The sequence below is a fragment of the Bubalus kerabau genome, chromosome 13, assembly GCF_029407905.1.
Source record: "Bubalus kerabau isolate K-KA32 ecotype Philippines breed swamp buffalo chromosome 13, PCC_UOA_SB_1v2, whole genome shotgun sequence".
Taxonomy (NCBI): Eukaryota; Metazoa; Chordata; class Mammalia; order Artiodactyla; family Bovidae; genus Bubalus; species Bubalus kerabau.
Window position 1 is genome coordinate 17,498,698 of NC_073636.1, and position 19,576 is coordinate 17,518,273.

The 19,576-nt window shown below is 43.0% G+C and overlaps 1 protein-coding gene and 1 long non-coding RNA gene across 3 annotated transcripts in view; one reads left to right on the top strand and one right to left on the bottom strand.

The window, feature by feature from the left end:
• Positions 1 to 19,576, top strand: part of CAMK1D (calcium/calmodulin dependent protein kinase ID) — a 391,644-nt gene that overhangs the window by 268,991 nt on the left and 103,077 nt on the right. The gene's annotated exons all lie outside the window — the stretch shown is intronic.
• On the bottom strand, positions 1,620 to 14,279 carry LOC129625370 (uncharacterized). Its single transcript, XR_008701379.1, has 3 exons — positions 14,147 to 14,279; positions 7,612 to 7,687; positions 1,620 to 1,820 (listed from the first exon to the last, which is right to left on the bottom strand). It is a non-coding gene; the product is annotated as an uncharacterized LOC129625370 (long non-coding RNA).

The window sequence follows — 19,576 nt, forward strand, 5'->3', positions numbered from 1 at the left end:
CTAAGATGATAACTCAAAAAGAAGAGATGTTTTCCCAAGAATGAGTCATCAGGAGTAGAAGCTCAAGTGAAGTACTTTCTCTGGATGATTGACAATCGATAAATGGCAACTGAGATTACAGTGGGTTTTGTAAAACTTTGTGGGTAGCGGGTGGAGTAGGACATGAAGACTGTCAGATGATGAGCATTGCGTGTATGTATAATGCCTTTAAATGTTTGATGGCATTCATTTTATGCATCTCCCATGGAAGGTCTACTTTTAGTGTATATTTATGAGTTAAGCATCACTTTTTTTTTCTTCTTGTTCTAATTATTCCCTTGCAGTGGTGGTGTTGGTAGTAATACTGGTTCTAGAAGTGTGAAATAGGACTTGGTAAAAAAAAAAAAAATTAGAGGGACTGGTATGCTGTCTCTATACCATCATTTGTGATCAGCAGGGATCAGGGATAACTCAGGGAGCTGACTTGTATGCTACGTAATTGATCATTTTTTGACTACAGGGTAGATTTCTTCATACTGAGGTCTTGACTCACCATCTGATCTTGAATTCAGTTCATTGGATTATAACTGGCTTTACAAAAAGAAAAAAGAATAGGAAATGTTAGTTACCATATGTAGCTAAGGGGCTTTTCCAGTGGTTCAGAGGTAAAGAATCCACCTGCAATGTAGGAGATACAGGTTTGATCCCTGGGCCGGGAAGGTCCCCTGGAGGAGGGCATGACAACCCACTTAAGTATTCTTGCCTGGAGAATCCCATGGACAGAGGAGCCTGGTGGACTACAATCCATAGGGTCACAAAGAATTGAACACGACTGAAGCGACTGAGCACACACGCACGCATTTGTAGTTAAGAATAAGAAAATACTGTTTTATTCAGCTTTTGTTTCACTTACATGAACATGGGTGTGTTTATAACACAGGCTGTTTTAGGAAAATCAGTGTGGTCTTTGGTTGTGACTGTGGCTGACTATTTCTGTTTGATAACTATCTCTGTTCATGGTAAATGAAACCAGGAATGAAGGTCATTGATTGTAACAAGGACTTAGGCCAGAATTCAGTTGTTTATTTCTCTTGCCAAGAGTTGAGACATACTTTCTTTTCTTCTCATCCAAACAGGATATATGCTCTGTAAGAATAGCAATTTCTCTTTAGCTGGAGTGCCTCCAGGATGAGAATCTTTTTATTAATTGAACAGTCAGATTAGCTAAAAGTAGTGAGGCGCTAGTGGTAAAGAACCTGTCTGCCAGTGCAGGAGACATAAGAGACATGGGTTTGATCCCTGGGTCGGGAAGATCCCTTGAAGGAGGGCATGGAAACCCACTCCAGTATTCTTGCCTGGAGAATCCCCATGGACAGAGGAGCCTGGCAGGCTACAGTCCATGGAGTTGCAAAAAGCTGGACATGACTGAAGTGACTGAGCACGCATGCACAGTGTTAACTAGAAACTCCTGATTTCATGATTTTGAACATCTTTATGAGATGCCTTGTAATACTTCAGCATCCGTATTTAGCACTTAGTTATGCTAAAGGCCTTGCATCTTTATCAATTTAGGAAATTACATCATCATCATTCTGAAACAAAGAACCACAGTGCAGCAATGCGGATATGGATATTTATTGTTCACTCGCTAAGTTGTGTCTGACTCTTTGCGACCCCATGGACTGCAGCACACCCTGCTCCTCTGTCCTCCACTATCTGCTGGAGTTTGCTCAGATTCATGTCCATTGAGTCAGTGGTGATGCTCTCCAACCATCTCATTCTCTGCTGCCCTCTTCTCCTTTTGTCTTCAATCTTTCCCAGCATCAGGATCTTTTCCATCTCTATGGATGTGGAGATAGAAGGTGAGAAAGAGCTGTTTTTTCATGCATTTCCTTATTTATTTTTAATTGTGATTTTTAATTATGATTGCCTTACAATGTTGTGTTAGTTTCTGTTGTACAACATGAATCTGTGTAAGTATACATAAATCCCCTTCCTTTTGAGCCTTCCGCCCCCCACCCCTCATCCCACCCCTCTAGGCCCTCACAGAGCACGGAGCAAGCTGAGCTCCTTGTGCTCTATAGCAGTTTCTCCTTATTTATTCTCGAATGCAAGCTTTTTTTTTTTTTTTTTGAGCACCTACTATGTGCTATGCTGTGGGAACCCTAAGATAATGGCCTGTCCCTTGGTCCAGAGACAGAAACGGATGTGTAGATACACGCAGTCATTCAGGATGACAAGTGATAGACTAGAGGGACGTGTGTATAAACTTATCTGGGATGTTAAAGAAGGAAGGACTGAATGCATGGTTTGGGAAGATGCTGCTGCTGCTGCTAAGTCACTTCAGTCGTGTCCGACACTGTGCGACCCCATAGACAGCAGCCCATCAGGCTCCCCCGTCCCTGGGATTCTCTAGGCAAGAACACTGGATTGGATTGCCATTTCCTTCTCCAGTGCATGAAAGTGAAAAGTGAAAGTGAAGTTGCTCAGTCGTGTCCGACTCTTAGCGACCCCATGGACTGCAGCCTACCAGGCTCCTCCGTCCATGGGATTTTCCAGGCAAGAGTACTGGAGTGGGGTGCCATTGCCTTCTCTGATACCCATCACAAAATTTTGGAATTAAAATTTAACAGGCAAAGAAAACTTCTCCATCTGGAGAAAGATGGGAGTTTTTAGAGAGGTGGGTGGGGGGACACTCTGACTCCAGAACGCAGTATATGTTTTCTGTAGTCAGCACTTGATATGCTTTGAGTATCCATTGCTTCTTTCTCTTAAAGACTGAATTCAGAACAAAAATTCTAGTTATTCAGAGTGCCAGTTAGGGGAGGTCTGGTTAATTAAGATTTCACTGTGTATAAGTGTATAAGAAAGCAGGATTATAATAATGTGTATTGTTTTAATTATATTAGGAGAGATTTGGGGTAATTTTTTGTTGGTTTAGTTGTTCTGGCTAGGGTAGAATTGGATTTGTGTAGTACTGGTGATGAGTTTTTTTCCTTACAAATCCAATTTGGCATCTTTTTTAAAAAATTGAAATATAATTGATATACAGTTTGTGTTCATTTCAGGTGTACAGCAAGTTGATTAAGTTATATGTGTGTGTATATATATATATATATATATCTTTGCAGATTACTTGACATTATAGGTTATTACAGTGTATTGAATATAGTTCCCTGTGCTATAGAGTAAGTCCTCATTACTTATATATTTTATGTATAGTAGTTTGGATCTGTTCATTCCATCCTCCTGATTTATCCCTCCCCTTCCCTCTTTGGTAACCATAAGTTTGTTTGCTATGTCTGTAAGTCTGTTTCTGTTTTGTATGTAGAATCATTTGTATTATTTTTTAGATTCCACATATAAGTGATTTTACATAATATTTGTCTTTCTCTGCCTGACTTGGCAATATTTCACTCTTGTTTATGGCTGAGTAATATTATGTTGTGTATATATGTATATGTATATACACACACATGATTGTTTTAAGAAGATACAGTATATATATTTCATATTGCATGGTTACTTCAAGAGACAGTGAAGGACAGGGAAGCCTGGCATGCTGCAGTTCATGGGGTCACGAAGTCGTGCCAAGTCACGTGCCAAGTCAGATACGACTTGGCAGCTGAACAACAGAAAACAACGACACGGTGATTGCGGCAGCTGGGCACACAGTGCAGCTGGTTGGGCTTGTTCCCTCACATTCACAGCAGGCTTATACAACAGAAGGATTTCAGTGCAGCACAAATCAAGTCCGTTTACCTGCGGTCTTAATAACCACCCCCTGCCCCGAGAGTTACGCATCTGTGCGGTCTCAATGCTGCCACCTGTGATGCAGGCTGGCAGTGCTGCCCTCTGTGAGCTGGGAGGTTCTTCCCAAGTCCCAGGGGTGTGTGTTTACATGCTCTGTTACTGTTGTTAATATGGACTTTGGGAGGTGGCGGTGGTAGGAAGGTGAGGTACAGAACAAAGCAACTTAACTCAGTCTGCACGTCAGAAAAGCATAGGAAGGATGACCGAGATACTGTGTATATTTACTTCTGTTCTGCCTGGTTCCTGAACCCAGTTAGATGTCAACTTAGAATAATAAAGCATGGCTAAGGTAGCATAAATGCCATTGGTTTTGTGGGAAAGTCTGTAATACAGTGGTCCCCAATCTTTTTGGCACCAGAGGCCAATTTCTTAGAAGACAATTTTCCACAGACTTGGGGAGGAGGGATGGTTTCTGGATGATTCAAGCTCATTACACTTATTGTACACTTTATTTCTATGATTACATAGAAATAAACAACATCAACTCCACCTCAGATCATCAAGCATTAGATCCCCAAAGTTGGGGACCCCTGCTGTAATACACGGAGAAAGCAGTGGCACCCCACTCCAGTACTCTTGCCTGGAAAATCCCATGGACGGAGGAGCCTGGTAGGCTGCAGTCCATGGGGTCGCTAAGAGTCAGACATGACTGAGCGACTTCACTTTCACTTTCCACTTTCATGCATTGGAGGAGGAAATGGCAACCCACTCCAGTGTTCTTGCCTGGAGAATTCCAGGGACGGGGGAGCCTGGTGGGCTGCCGTCTATGGGGTCGCACAGAGTCAGACACGACTGAAGCGACTTAGCAGCAGCAGCAGCAGCTGTAATACACTTTTGCTCCATGTTTCTCTAAAGTCCTTAGATGACCTCAGCAAGAGAGTTGGGGATCTTTTCCTTTTCCTCTCATTTCAAAGAATTTGTGCGTCTCTCTCTTCTTCAGTGGCACCGATTTCTTCCCCCATTTTACAGATATTAATTCCCAAGACAGTGTAATCAGAATAGCCTTACAGGTGGAGGGACTGTTCACTGCTTCTTATTTTTGTAATATTGTAGGTATAATTCTGATTTGACTAATCTGGGATTTTATTGGGTATTGAACATGGATGTCTTGTTTGATGTACTGGAGTTTATTTTAAATGATCATGCTTATATCTTGGGGTCTTGAAATCCTCAGGTCAGCTGGTAAGAAGCTGAGCTGGCATCAACACTCCACAGAGTTCAAAGTCAATTTCCCCCATCTCTCCCCATTCCTGAGAGTTTCTCATGCAGTATTAAACCGCCTAGGCACAAATATTTGATTTTTGGAAATATGTGAAACAGATACTACACACAGATGCACATTCCTTCAAAACCCAGTGTTGTAAAATTAAAGTGAGTTGGGTCTTGACGTCCAGCTGAGATGCTGATTGTGGGGAAGGCTGTTGAACTCCCTGGGGAGAAGTTGTTGGGTCATGGCTCCCAGAGCCTATGAAATTCTTAGATTGAATTCCTCTCTGCCCCCATGCCTTTTAAGTCATCAAGCAAACTAAACACCTACAGGCAGATGGTGACAACTTGTGTCCTGAAATCAGTTCAAAATATTACACTCAAAAAAAATCTTCAAAGACCAGAACTGCTCAGGCCTGTCCATAGCTTCACCCCGACCACCCGGTGTCTACCAAACTGAAGCCTGTGGGCGGCTTCCCTGGCTATTCAGTGACTTTACCTTCCTTGCCATTTATGAGCATGAATAGAAAGCCTGGGGGTAATTAATTTTGAAACTTATTTGCAAATCCGAAGCGATCATCAGAAACACTAGATAGTATGAAAATAATATGGAACTTTAGGAGTTTAAAAAAAAAAAAAAGATCTGTACTTTTTACTAGCTCAGGCCCCTTGAGCAAGTTACAGGGTTTCTGGATGGAGGTTGTCACTCTGTAGAATGCGTGAGCAGGTGCCTGGCCCTGCTCGAGTGCTGTGAGAATGAAAAGAAATAACAGAAGTACATGGAGCTCTCAGTGTAGAACTGAACCCCTGGGCCCTCAAGCGAGCAAAGGTGGATGGTCTCCAGTGTATGAGGCAGAATAAGAAAACAAGTAAGGTCAGGCAGGCATGGAGGCAGCACAGACTGGGGGGCTTTGGGGACCCAGGTGAAATTCACTGATTGCGGGCATGATCATATAAGGTGGATTCTTTATTCTCCTGCATCGCAGGTGGGTTCTTTACCATCTGGGCCACCAGGGAAGTCCAAGAATACTGGAGTGGGTAGCCTAACCCTTCTCCAGGGGCACTTCCCAACCTGGGACTTGAATCGGGGTCTCCTGCATTACAGGTGGATTCTTTACCAGCTGAGCTATCAGGGAAGCCTGAAATTTACTTGATGTAGGCGTTTAACTAGAGGGTCCTGTGGGGTGATGCTTAACTCATGGGTATTCTACAGATTTGAACTGAAGTGAAAGTGAAAGTCACTCAGTCATGTCTGACTCTTTGAGACCCTATGGACTATACAGTCCATGGAATTCTCTAGGCCATAATACTGGAGTGGGTAGCCTTTCCCTTCTCCAGGGGATCTTCCCATCCCAGGGATCGAACCCAGCTCTCCTGCCTTGCAGGCAGATTCTTTACCAGCTGAGCCACAAGGATTTGAACTGAACTGGGATCCAAATCCAGGTCTGCATGTCCTTAAGAGATTTGAAAGCCAGAACTGAGAGGCCTGAGGCCCAGAGGGTTCTTGAGACCTGCTGGGGTGGCTTCTGGAAGCATGGCTGACCTTAGGTGTGAAGCTGGGCTAGGGGAAGTGGGCAGGAGCTAGCGCTTCTCTGCAGCATCCCAGATGGCAGAAAGGCCAAGAGAGGGGCCTCGACTCTCTGGGGCTTGAGCTGTGCTGGGGGGTGGTGGGTGGCTGTCTCAGATGAGGTTGCCTCCCAACCCAGCCTCCCACATCAGACTTTGCTCCTGGATGAGTCACTCTGTCTAGGGGCGGGTAAGAACCTGATAGTGGAGGCCTAGGGAAAGCCTCCACAGTGATATAAATGGAAAGTTTTTTCAAAAAAAGACATGGAGGGTTTGTAGAGATGGAATACATTGTGGCTAAAAAAGTTTTTGGCTGAGAAAATGTGAGGAGAGTGCTAAGGCCATTGTTGGAGGGTTTTTGTTTCTTTTCTTCTTTTTTGGTTAGTTTTTTCTTAGTAGAGGGAGGTGCGGACTCAGAATGGACCAGCTCTCCCCACCCTTGGGCCATTGGTGGACACAGAGACAAACCGAAAAGAGGGCTTTGCAATGCAATTAAGAGTCGGTGGAAGGAGAGTGAAAATATGAGACCTGTGAAGAGTTGACCGTGTTCTTAAATCTCATGGGGATAAAAGTATCTAGAATGGAGGCTTGGAGCCCAAAGTTGAGAGTCTGCTAACTCAGAAACGGCAAGCGTTGTCTTCAGCGGCTGCAGGATTGAGCTATCCTGTTTCCTCCCTGTAGCAGCATCCGTGAACATATCTGTTTACCCAGCATGTTAGGAGGGCCTTTAGAAGAATTTATGATTCAATCAGCTTGAAAATATTTCTCTTTTGAGTTTTGCCACTTTGTTTAATTTAATTTTTAGTCTCTGGCAGACTTTAGGCATATTCAGCAGTTGGTACATTTTGAAGGAAAAGTTACTTTTGACAGGAGGCCAGTAGGAAAGAAATATAAGAAGGTAGACGAGATGCCCAGAATTTCTTGTTATAAGCACAGTTGACCATATTTACATTTTTTTTTAAGTATTGAAATTTAGTTGACTTACAGTGTTGTGTCATATTTACACTTTTGGGAATTTGTTTTTGTTTTTAAGCTTGTCATACTTACATAGAGACCACTTGGGCACCTCCATGAAGAGTTTTTTTTTTTAAGAGCATGATTGCCTCACTGTCCTTTTTATCATCTGAAAGAGAGGAAAATAGAAATAAATTAGTGCAATGACATTCTGTCTTCTTGAATTAGAACATGTGTATCCTCAGATATACAGGTGATACCACTCTAATGGCAGAAAGTGAAGAGGCACTAAAGAACCTCTTGATGAGGGTGAAAGAGGAAAGTGAAAAACCTGGCTTAAAACTCAACATTAGCTTTAAAAAACTAGGATCATGGCATCCAGTCCCATCACTTCATGACAAATAGATAGGGAAAAAATGGAAATAGTGACAGATTTTATTTTCTTGGGCTCCAAAATCACTTCGGACAGTGACTGTAGCCATGAGATTAGAAGACATTTGCTGCTTGGAAAAAAGCTATGACAAACCTATACAGTGTATTAAAAAGCAGAGACATCACTTTGCGGACAAAGGTCCATATAGCAAAGCTATGGTTTTTCAGTACACATGTACAGATGTGAGAGTTGGACCATAAAGAAGGTTAAAGTGAAATGAAAATCACTTAGTTATGTCTGACTCTTTGCAACCCCATAGACTATATAGTCCATGAAATTCTCCAGACCAGAATACTGGAGTGGGTAGCCTTTCTCTTCTCCAGAGGATCTTCCCAACCCAGGTTTCTCCTGCATTGCAGACAGATTAAGTGCTGAAGAATTGATGCTTTCAAACCATAGTGCTGGAGAAGACTCTTGAGAGTCCCTTGGACTGCAAGGAGAACAAGTCAATCAATCGTAAAGGAAATCAGTCCTGAATATTCACTGGAAGGACTGATGCTGAAGCTGAAGCTCCAATACTTTGGCCACCTGATGTGAAGAGCCGACTCGTTGGAAAAGACCCTGATCTGGGGAATGATTGAGGGCAAGAGGAAAAGGGGGCAACAGAAGATGAGATGGTTGGATGACATCACTGACTCGATGGACATGAGTTTGAGCAAATCCCAAGAGACAGTGAAGGACAGGGAAGTCTGGCATGCTGTAGTGCATGGGGTTGCAAAAAGTCACATACGACTTAGCAACTGAACAACAAATCCTCTAAAAGATAAATCCTTTAAGGTAGCTAACTCATCACAAAGGCTTACAAATAATTGAATGTCTTAGTCAAATTTCTTTGCTGCTTTGTATTACCAGTCATTGGATATCCAGTTTTACACATGGACTTATTTGGGATCCTACTCAGTTTATTTGGTCAGTTAGAAAGGCATGGGGGCAGGTGCAATCTCAGGATTTCTGGCAAAGATGGTGAGATACCTTTTTTTTGCAGTGAAAGTGGCACAGAAGTTGGCATCTATGGCTGGTTCCCAGGCTTGTGAGCTCTGAGCCTAAGCTCTGAGAAGACTCCAGTATTGCACAGATGTGCTTACAGAAACAGATAGAGCCATCCATCATTTTTCATTTGACAAGTATTTATCTTAAAATAAGGGGGCTCCTCAATGCCAGATTGTTGCTATTAAACCACAGCTCTGGAGGTAGATGTGGAAATGCTTATTCTTGGGATAACAGCATAGATTTTTTTTTTTTTAAATCAGTCTGTCCATAGCTCTTTATAGCTGCTGACATGGCTCCTGAATAGTAGTTTTCAAATTTCTCGCCCAGAGCCCTAAGATGCCAGGAGACTGGGGTTGAGAGAAGGAATTGGGAGGAGCGCGGTGCGTGAGTTCTGAGCCCCTGCTTCCACAGAACACGGTCCTCTCTGTGTGATTTCTGCAGGCACCAGCACATTTGCCTCTGTGCCATCTGTCACTTGTGCTTATGTTTTCATCAGAGGATGGTCTGAAATGCTGGCTTGTGTCCCTTATAATGATAATGCAGAAGTCAGTACTTGCTGGGTACAGTATCCTCCCGCCAGCACAGCCATAACCTGTAAGTAATGGAAGGAGATCAGCAGTGGTATCCCTGTGTGGATGAAAACGTCTTAGAAATTGGGGAGGTCGAAGTCCTTGCTTTGCTTTATTTTGTGTACGCACCTCACAGATTGCCCCTGTCCTGTTTGCAGAGGGATGGTGATCTATTTACACAAAATGAAGAGCCTGAAAGTTCTAACATCATGGTTCTCTCTTTTAAAAGAAAGAAAAAAAAATGTATACATGATATACTGAAATGTATAAATGTATAAATGAAGAGGTTTGAAGTTCTTTTATTGATTGTACCTTCTGTTAATTCTAAGATTAGCCTGTGGGAGAAGCTGGCTAGCTATTCATCAAACCCGTTGCCTTTTCCTCCTGGGCACAATGCTAAATTGAATTCTTCAGTTCATCCTGCAATTAGATTCAGCCCCATCTATGGAATGTGAATGGAAGTGATAAGTGCCCTTCCTGGCCTGGCCCATCAGAACCTCCCATGCAAAATTATTTGTGCTGTTTCTCCTGTCACTGGCTGGGTGGAGATGCACACCCTTCCTCTTGGAGAAGATGGGTTGACTGGAAGGAAGGATCTTGGATCCAGGGGTCACTCCCGAGAAGAGAGCAGTGATCATGAGCTCATGAGCTTGTGTGCACAAGAAATCAATGTCTGCTACCTTGGAGCCATTGTACAATTTGGGGCTTTGTCCCAGAGAGCTTGTCATAATAATTTCAGTAGATAATCTCTTTCATCTGAATTAGAATATGGGGTCTGCAAGAAGCACTTGAAAATGCCGAGAACTACAGAAACTCTGAAGTAGAGGGCTGGAAACTCCCCTTAGTGGATGATGACGTATGTGTAGGAACAACACAGGGCTTCCCAGGTAAAGAATCCATCTGCCAATGCGTTGAGACAGAGAAGACTCGAGTTCAATCCCTGGGTCAGGAAGATCCCCTGGAGGAGGGCATGGCAACCCACTCTAGTATTCTTGCCTGGGAAATCCCATGGACAGAGGAGCCTGGCAGGCTGCAGTCCATTGTGTCACAAAGAGTCGGATACACCTGAGCACGCATGCATATGCATATAGGAACAACACGGATCATCAGCTACTCAGAAGGCTGAATAAGGCCTAGCTCTCCCCATTCCCCACCTTCAAGAAAGAAGTTACTGGTATTAGTGTGGGTGCTGCTTCAGGCTTTCCATTAAGAGAATCAGAGACGACCCCACAGTAAATGGAGGCAGGACCGTGTGATGATTCAAAGAATCAGCTCTTGAGTCAGACCAGTGAAAACAGTGTCAGACTTTATTTTTGGGGGCTCCAAAATCACTGCAGATGGTGACTGCAGCCATGAAATTAAAAGACGCTTACCCTTGGAAGGAAAGTTATGACCAACCTAGATAGCATATTCAAAAGCAGAGACATTACTTTGCCAACAAAGGTCCATCTAGTCAAGGCTATGGTTTTTCCTGTGGTCATGTATGGATGTGAGAGTTGGACTGTGAAGAAGGCTGAGCGCTGAAGAATTGATGCTTTTGAACTGTGGTGTTGGAGAAGACTCTTGAGAGTCCCTTGGACTGCAAGGAGATCCAACCAGTCCATTCTGAAGGAGATCAGCCCTGGGATTTCTTTGGAAGGAATGATGCTGAAGGTGAAACTCCAGTACTTTGGCCACCTCATGCAAAGAGTTGACTCATTGGAAAAGACTCTGATGCTGGGAGGGATTGGGGGCAGGAGAAGAAGGGGATGACAGAGGATGAGATGGCTGGATGGCATCACTGACTCAATGGACGTGAGTCTGAGTGAACTCCAGGAGTTGGTGATGGAGAGGGAGGCCTGGCGTGCTTCAATTCATGGGGTCGCAAAGAGTCGGACACGACTGAGCAACTTAACTGAACTGAACAACTGAACATGTGTTTGTACCTGAGTCTGCTGCCTACTGTGTGACTGAACAAATCACTTAACTTCTCTGTGCCTCAATTTCCTGTCTTTAAAATGTAATAAATATTTATCTCATAGATTGTTGTGAGCATTAAGTGAGATTTTAACACTGCATCTATCACATAATTTTTCAAAGAAATATCGCCTATTGTCATTTGTAACCAACTGACCAAAGACACTCAACAACTTCTTTAGTTTCCCCACTTAAAACCTAGGTTATTTCTCCGTAAACAGGTACAATAGGTGGGTCCAGATGGGATGGCATTGATTTATACATAACAGTGTTGTGCCACCTTCAAGAAGGTTTTGGACAGTCTATTGACAGTTTTCTGTAGTTGAGCGGTACTAAGCCATTCATTCCGTACATGTTTATGGAGCACCTGTGATGGACTAGGACTTACAGTAGCTGTGGAAGACACCAGATGAAAAATAAAGAGCCTGCAGGCTAGTGGAGACAGAGAAGCAAAGCAGTGCTTCTGATGCAGTATGACAGCTCTTGGTTTTTACATGAAAGTTGTTAGCATTTTGGATGATGACTGAGAAGACCGGGGACACCGGCTCTTTTTAGGACTCAGGTCCTCAAAGTGTGGCCAGCATGCTTGGACTGACCCACCTAGGCTGCCTGGAACACCATCCAACTTCAGCCAGTGAAAGCGCAATACTTTTGTAGTCAGAATCCAGGCAGAGGGAGATTTTGTGAAGACTGATGCTGTATTCCATTAACGCAAGCAACAGTCACGCAACACAGCCCTCGTACAATGGAGAACCCCAAGAAGAACAGGGGGCTTGCAGGGACGTGTTCCCCCAAGGGTACACCAAGGCATCCATCCACACAGCCAGCACACAAAAGTTGCACAGATCCCTGTTGAGTTTGATTGATATTTGATCCTTCGGAGTTGGAATTTCCATCAACTTGTTGAGACCAAGATGGGTTTGTGGTTGGTAGACCGTGCTTTTGTATATACTGTTTGTCTGATTCATCCTGAATTTAAAAATCCATCTCCCACTTAAACCTGTTGCCTAGAATTCTCAATCATGAAAGCCTCTTCTCTTTTTTATTCTCTCCCTCTTTGTATTCATTTCAGCTTAATAAAATCTAAGGGCCCTGTGATTCCAGGAACAGTTGGTTTCTGGCTAAAAGCGAAATAGAAAACTGCCTGTTTTAGTTACATAAGGTGATGTAGCAAATACTAGCTTCTGAGGAAACAATCTATTTCCAGGGCAGCCCGAGTGCCCTGGAGCAGAAGCGCCATCTGCAGGGCTGAGGGAGGAAAACACCCAGTGAGAACCATCCGAACCTTGCTTTGCAGGAAAGACAGGAAAAGTAAGAGAAGAGGTAGTTCCACAAGATAAATAGCAGAAAACTCGGCAGGATTGCTTGTGGATAAACACACATGAGAATGCATCCTTGCAAGAGTTCTGATGAATTCCCTTCGTGCCTGCCTTTTGCAATTCTCAGAGCTCCCAAAGTTTATTTTTTCACTTATGTTAATGTTTATTTATTTTTGGCTGTGCTGGGTGCATCTTGACTGAAGCACGCACAGGATTTCTCTAGTTACGGAGAGTGGGGGCTACTCTCTAGTTCTAGTTCCAACGAGGGCTTCTCATTGCAGAGAGGGCTTCTCTTGCTGCAGAGCTGGGGCTCTTAGGTACGTGGACTTCAGTAGTTGCCACAAGTGGGCTCGGTAGTTGTTGCGCACAGGCTTAGTGGCCACGTGGCATGTGGGATCTTCCTGGAGCAAGGATCGAACCCATGTCGCTGACATTGGGAAGGGAATTCCCAAGCATTGGACCACCAGGGGAGCCCTTTTTTTCCTCTTGTGGAGTGTGGGGACCCTAAAATTGTTCGCCAGAGCGCCTGCTGCTTAATGCTACTTCTGGCTGATCTTTTAATAAAAAACAGTGCATGCAAACATTCTTTGCTTTGATGAGACAAAGTGAATGTTCCTGCAAATTCTGTCCATATGAGACAGGGAAGGACATTCTGACTTAACCACAATCGTCACACCATTTGATGTCTGTCCTTTCCAGCTGTTCTAAATATCTAGTCCACTTGTACCCACCCACCTGTTCCAACAGTGCTAGGCTAGAATTAAGAGAACCTTGACAATGAAGATGATCCAACATTAGTTTTTCCATATATCATGAAAAATGAGTTGGTCCAGAACAGAGTTCTACCGGAATTCTTCTGTTTGTATGTATACTTCCTGAGAGAGTGATATTACCAAGATGGCCACTTTGGTCATTCCTAGCTTCGCTGTGTTCATGAGGAGAACAACTAACACCTATTCAAGAACAGGGTACCACTGGGAGAATGGTAGAACCGGGGGTGAGACTGAAGCACCCCCTGCATCACCAAGGCAAGACAGGCTGCCCTAGAAGGATAAGAGGAGCAGCTATGTGCTGCCCCGGGCCGTTGCAACACTGCATAGAGAGGTCTGCCCTGAGCCCCTGGTTTCTCCAGTAGGAAAAGAAAACCTCGGGAGACACCCGACCTCCCCCAGGGTTGTGGATGGCTTTGTGGGAGCCCCGATTCTGATCTCACGCAGTGGGGATCACAGGGAAATCTGTGGGCTAAACCCCTGGGAATCTGACTGTGACAGAGAGGAGGGGAAGGATTTGCAACACCTAGCACTTGAATCTTGGCACACGGAGCTCCTGCCTACAGAGTCCCAACCAGCAGCTTTGCTCACCTGCAGAACCAAGTCACGCATCACTCAGACTAGGAAACAGGGCGAGGTAAAGGTTGGCCTGACCGGGATCCTCCGATGAGGAGTTTTGCTGGCCCTGGAGCCAGGTCTGCCCACTCCCAGGCAAGGTGTGGAGGGTGCCTTCAGCCCCGTCTGATTAAAACAAGCTGGTGACGACTCCTGGCAGCTGTGAGGCTCAGCAACATTCAGGCTGAGAGAGGGGCAGGCAAACTGGCTCCCAGAGCAAACCCAGTACCAGGCCTCAGTCCATTTCAAGTTAATTTTTGTGAGTGGCATAAGATATGGGCTCAGTTTCTTTTACATATGGATATCCAATTATCCCAGCACCATTTATTGAAGAGGCTGTTTTTTCTCCATTTGAATATTCTTGGCTTCCTTCTAAAATATTAGCTTTCCTGATTTGATTGCTTTGCAAACACTGAACCGTCCTTGTGTCCCAGGAACAAATCCCTCTTGAATATGGTGAATGGCCGCTTTAATGTGCTGCTGAATTTGGTTTGCTGGTGTTTTATGGATGATTTTTGCCTCTGTATTCAGTAGGGATATTGGCCTACAGTTTTCTTTCCTAGTAGTGTCCATTTCTGGGTTTGGTATCAGGACAAAACTGGTCTTGTAAAATGAACTTGGGAGTGTTCCCTTGTCTTTCATTTTTTGGGATAGTTTGAGAAGAATTGATGTTAATTCTTCTTGAAATGTTTTGGTAAAATTCACTAGAGAACCATCTGTGTGGTACACAGAACCACTTTGAGAGATTTTTTGATTACTGATGTGGTCTCCTCACTAGTTACTGGTCTATTCAGATTCTCTATTTTCTTCCTGATTCAGTCTTGATAAGCTATACATTTCCAAGAATTTTTGGATTTCTTTTCTTTCCCTGTTTTTTATATAGCTATGAGAAAATGGATGTTAGCTGACCCTATTGTGGTAATCATTTCACAATATATATAAATCAAACCATCATGCTGTACACCTTAAACTTACACAGTGATGTATGCCAATTATTTCTCAATTAAATTGGGAAAATAAACATGTTTCCCATTAACATGTTACATTTTTCTTGGACAAACCTGATTTGAAATATTCTGTGTACCATGCCATCTGATCATGTTTCTCATATACTCAGCCACACTCAGCTGCTGTTCTTTTAACTTCATTTACTTTTACATTCTAGGGGCAAAGTAGGGTTTATTTGCTGACTTACGCATATTGTCAGTACCTATTTCTGGGGCATCTGTTCTTTTGCCATGAACAAAGGACACAGAAGATGTAAGAAGATATTTTTAAGAATTTCACCAAGAAGTTCAAGAGCCAGAGTTTACTTGCATTCTGAGGAACATCCCACTCTTCTTCACCTGAAGATCCTCAGAGCCAATAGGAAGGGACGTTTGTTGAAACATCTCAGGGCCGCGGTCGTTGTGACACCTTCAGGGGTGTTCAGGTGCAGCCCTTGTTTCTAGAGTATTTACAGTCAAATGGAAGACAGAGGCTAGGGTAGGCGTGCGCATCAAGGTAGTTCAAAGCCAGCTTCAAGAAATGGCCCTGGGGACTTCCTGTTGGCTCAGTGGGAAAGAATCCCCCTGCCAGTGCAGGAGACACGGTTCGATCTTTGATCCAGGAAGATCCCACATGCCTCAGAGCAGCTCAGCCTGTGCACCACGACTGCTGAGCCTGTGCTCTAGAGCTCAGGAGCCACAACTGCTGAAGCCCATGCAGCCTAGAGCCTATACTCTGCAACAAGAGAGGCCACCTCAGTGAGAAACCCATGCATTGCAGCTAGAGAAAAGCCTGTGTAGCAGTGAAGACACAGCACAGGCGAAGATAAATGAAAAATTTTTTAATGGTCCACATTAAAAAAAAAAGTGGAGGGAGACCCAGTGCGTGTGTGCGTGTGCCTGGGCAGAGAGGAAGGAGCTTATCAACAGCGGCTACACTGTCAAACTGACACTTTGAAGAGTTTCAAAGATCACTGTCTGTGAAAAGAGCAGAGCATAATCACGTGATAAAACACATTTCTGTACGGAAAAGATTGTTTTGAAACTCCCGGAGGAGCCTATTTCAGATCTCCTTAGGGCTTCTGTTAAGTGGGTGCCTCCTTTAAGAAATCAAACTGTTGAAGACTTGTGGAAGACACTATAGGTTTGTTATGGGTCTTGTTTAGGCTTTGGAGTTTCCATAAACTAAGTGCCTGTTATCCAGAGGTTGGTCAAACCTCTGGCATTAGGTTAACTTTGTTCTTGAGAATTCCAGGTGTGCTTATTGCTAACTGGCTTTTCACAGCAGTGACATTTAAGGCCTGGACAGTCTGTGTTGGCACAGCAGATACACATGCATCTTGGTTTTAAAAAAACAACAACAACCAGGGAGAGAATGTAGACTTTGATCAACATTTGTGGGAATCAGAGTAGAAAGAATGGAAGTTAGGGGGGTTGGGCCATCCCTGTGCTTGAAAATTATGCAGCTGCAGATGGTCGTTAGGACTGGGGAAGACCTGGGGAAGATCAGCTGCGCGTGTAGGTGGCCCTCAAGGGGTGGCATATACCTGGCTGCATCAGTGCCCTGCAAGGCCAGCATCTAGGCCTTACTGATTTCTCAGCACTCCAAGAGTAGATCTTTTGGTCAGAACAGAATCCATCAACAGAAGGAGAAAGCCAGGGTTATTGATTAATAATGAAATGTGTAATTATCCAGTGAGCTCATGTTTGCTAAGCATCCTATTCTTTGCCTTTAAGCAAAATTATCTGAAGAAGCAAGCTACAATCAGGAGATTGCTTGGACTCAGAGCAAGCGACAGGAATGGGGTTATTTTAATGGCTGCCGCCGTCAAGCTGTGATGGATAGTCTGAACCCTTCGCCTCCATTGTAGGCACATTCCTGCCACAGACCATGGTCACAGTCAGTGTCCCCCAACAGTGCTGGAAGGCACTGCTCACTCTGGTCCTGGTTGGCCTCTTCTCTGCGTTTCCCTTGTTGCTTGATTCCCATGCTCACCCTCATAGGTGTGTTTCTTCTTTAGAATATTAACACAAACCTCTATCTTCTTGCAGACTGTATTCCCCAGAACATGGCACTTACTAGCAAAACTTGACCAGTACACTTAAATATTTCTATTCCAGACACATTTTTAAATACATTAATATTTATATAAATAGGTATATAAAAATATCCAGAAGCCTTCATTACCCCTAATCCTTTAGTCACAGTTTCTGAAGCTGTATTACTAGCGTCCCATATAGTTCTTTGACTTTTGTTCTGTCCTTTCATAACTAAACCCGAACAGTGGACGAGCTAGAGTGCAGTAAGCAGTCAATTGGTCACTTTGGCTCCGTTTCATAGGCGCCATCTTTGTCTCATCTCACCTGCGTTACTGTTGTAAGATCTTCATTTTTATCACTAGTTGCTTCAGGTGCAGCTTATCGTTTAACATCTATTTTCGTAATTAATAATAGGAAAATGTCAAAGATATTCCAACAATGAAATACTGTTGTACAGACAAGCGTGGTGATTCAACTCAAACTTGACTTTGGTCATGAATGCAAAGCTCTGATTGATTGTGTGAGCATCTAACTTTTGCATGCAGAAGGCCATGTCATTGTATATTATATGAGTATAATGTATTTTTAAAGGTTAAATGTAGAAATGTCATGGATGGTCATACCCTCTATCAGATTATACTTAGATCTTGTGGGGGTGGGGCAGCAGAAGGCATTTTGCTTATTTAGTAAGTACTGAGTGCCTGTTATGTATCAGGCACCAGGGTAGGCATCTATTTTCAAGTTCTAGGTAGTGGTGGAACCAGGGGAACACCCCTCTCTCGTGCCCTTATGTATGCTTAGAAGCCATCTTTTGGAAGTCGTTTTAAAAATCCGTTTAGACCATGGAACATATTTTGAAAATGCTTTAACATTAAGAAATTTAATCAGAGAGGAGAGAAGAATACGTATATTTAACACAGAAATAAAAAATGCATTCATTTCTCCTATAATAATATCGTATATTTTTCCAAGACTTCTTGTGTGATGCAAAAATCACACAATCATCACAAAAACCACAGAGCTTATGGAGAAATGGTGTAAGGTGTGCAACACTCCAGAAGTCCATGGGAACCTACTAGAGACAGCATAATTTTTTGCATGTTAAGTGGTTTAGAAGTAGTTACCTTAAAAACACTCCTTGAAGTGTGCTTGTGGAAGTGGGTGTAAGAAGGGTTGGAGCTTGTTAGTCACTGGAAGGGGGGGCAGGAGCATGGTCAGCAGTCAGATGGGAAGTTGTGACCGTGATGGAGGCGCAGGGAGATGCGGGGCCCAGTCCAAGCTTGGCGGACGTGCAGTGTGTGCGTTTTGTTTCTGCTGCCCAGCTCACCGTTTTCTTCACCAGGTGCAGTGTCCCTCACCCATTTCGCCACTGGTGTTTGGTGCTGGATAATTCTGCGTTGTGGTGGGGGATTGGGGGAGCTGTCTTGCTCATGGTAGGATGATTGCCAACACCTTTAATGTCTACCCGTTAAATGCCAGAAATGTCTCCGAACATCACCAGATATCCTCTCAGGCAGAATTGCATTTATGCAAATAGGAAATTTTGTGATGTATCAGTCATATTCCAACAAGTTCACATTTCCAAAGCAAGTGTTACAACAAAAATGGCTCTGTTTCATTAAGTTTAAAATAATGAATTTCTGATTTGAATGTGAAGGAATCATTTGAGCTTTAAAAACTGAACTCTGTTTCATATTGAATACAAAACAAAGATGAATTAAATTAAAAATAAAAACAGGATATGCTTTAATATCCATAGGAAATAAACACAAATGGCAGTAACAATTGGAGTTAAAACTGATTTAAAGAAAACAATTCAATAAAAGGTGGAACATACTCTTAATGTAATTAAAGTAGTTTAAATTAGCATGTAATTTACATACTTCTAGTTGTCAACCACAGAAAGTGTTCAATTTATCCAGGACAACCACAATAATAATGTTAAAAAATGTTAAATGATGAAAAAAAGAATTCCATTAATTTAGAAATAGTCCAGCAACAATGTACATTTCATAGTCTTTTAATGTTGTATTTGGTTTAAATTGTAGTTTAGAAGATATATCTTTTTTTTTTCAGTAGTCTTTGTATTGGTTTTAGAAGAAATTTGAAAAGTTTCGTTTTTATTTCCCACATTTACGCCAGCTTTCTGGTACATTTCTATAGCCAGTTTATATTTTAACAACAAACTGTACAGGCAATAATGAGAAACTCTTAAGTGCTTGTTCTTCATGGTTGCCAGTGAAATCAGTGTAATTCGTCTTTTGTGTTAAGAAACTGGGTTTTCCTCATGCAAAAGGAAAAAAAAATCATTTCCAGTAACTTATTTGATACTGGGCAAGTTGAAGTAATGGAAGCTTTATAAGAAAAGTTTATAAAGTGT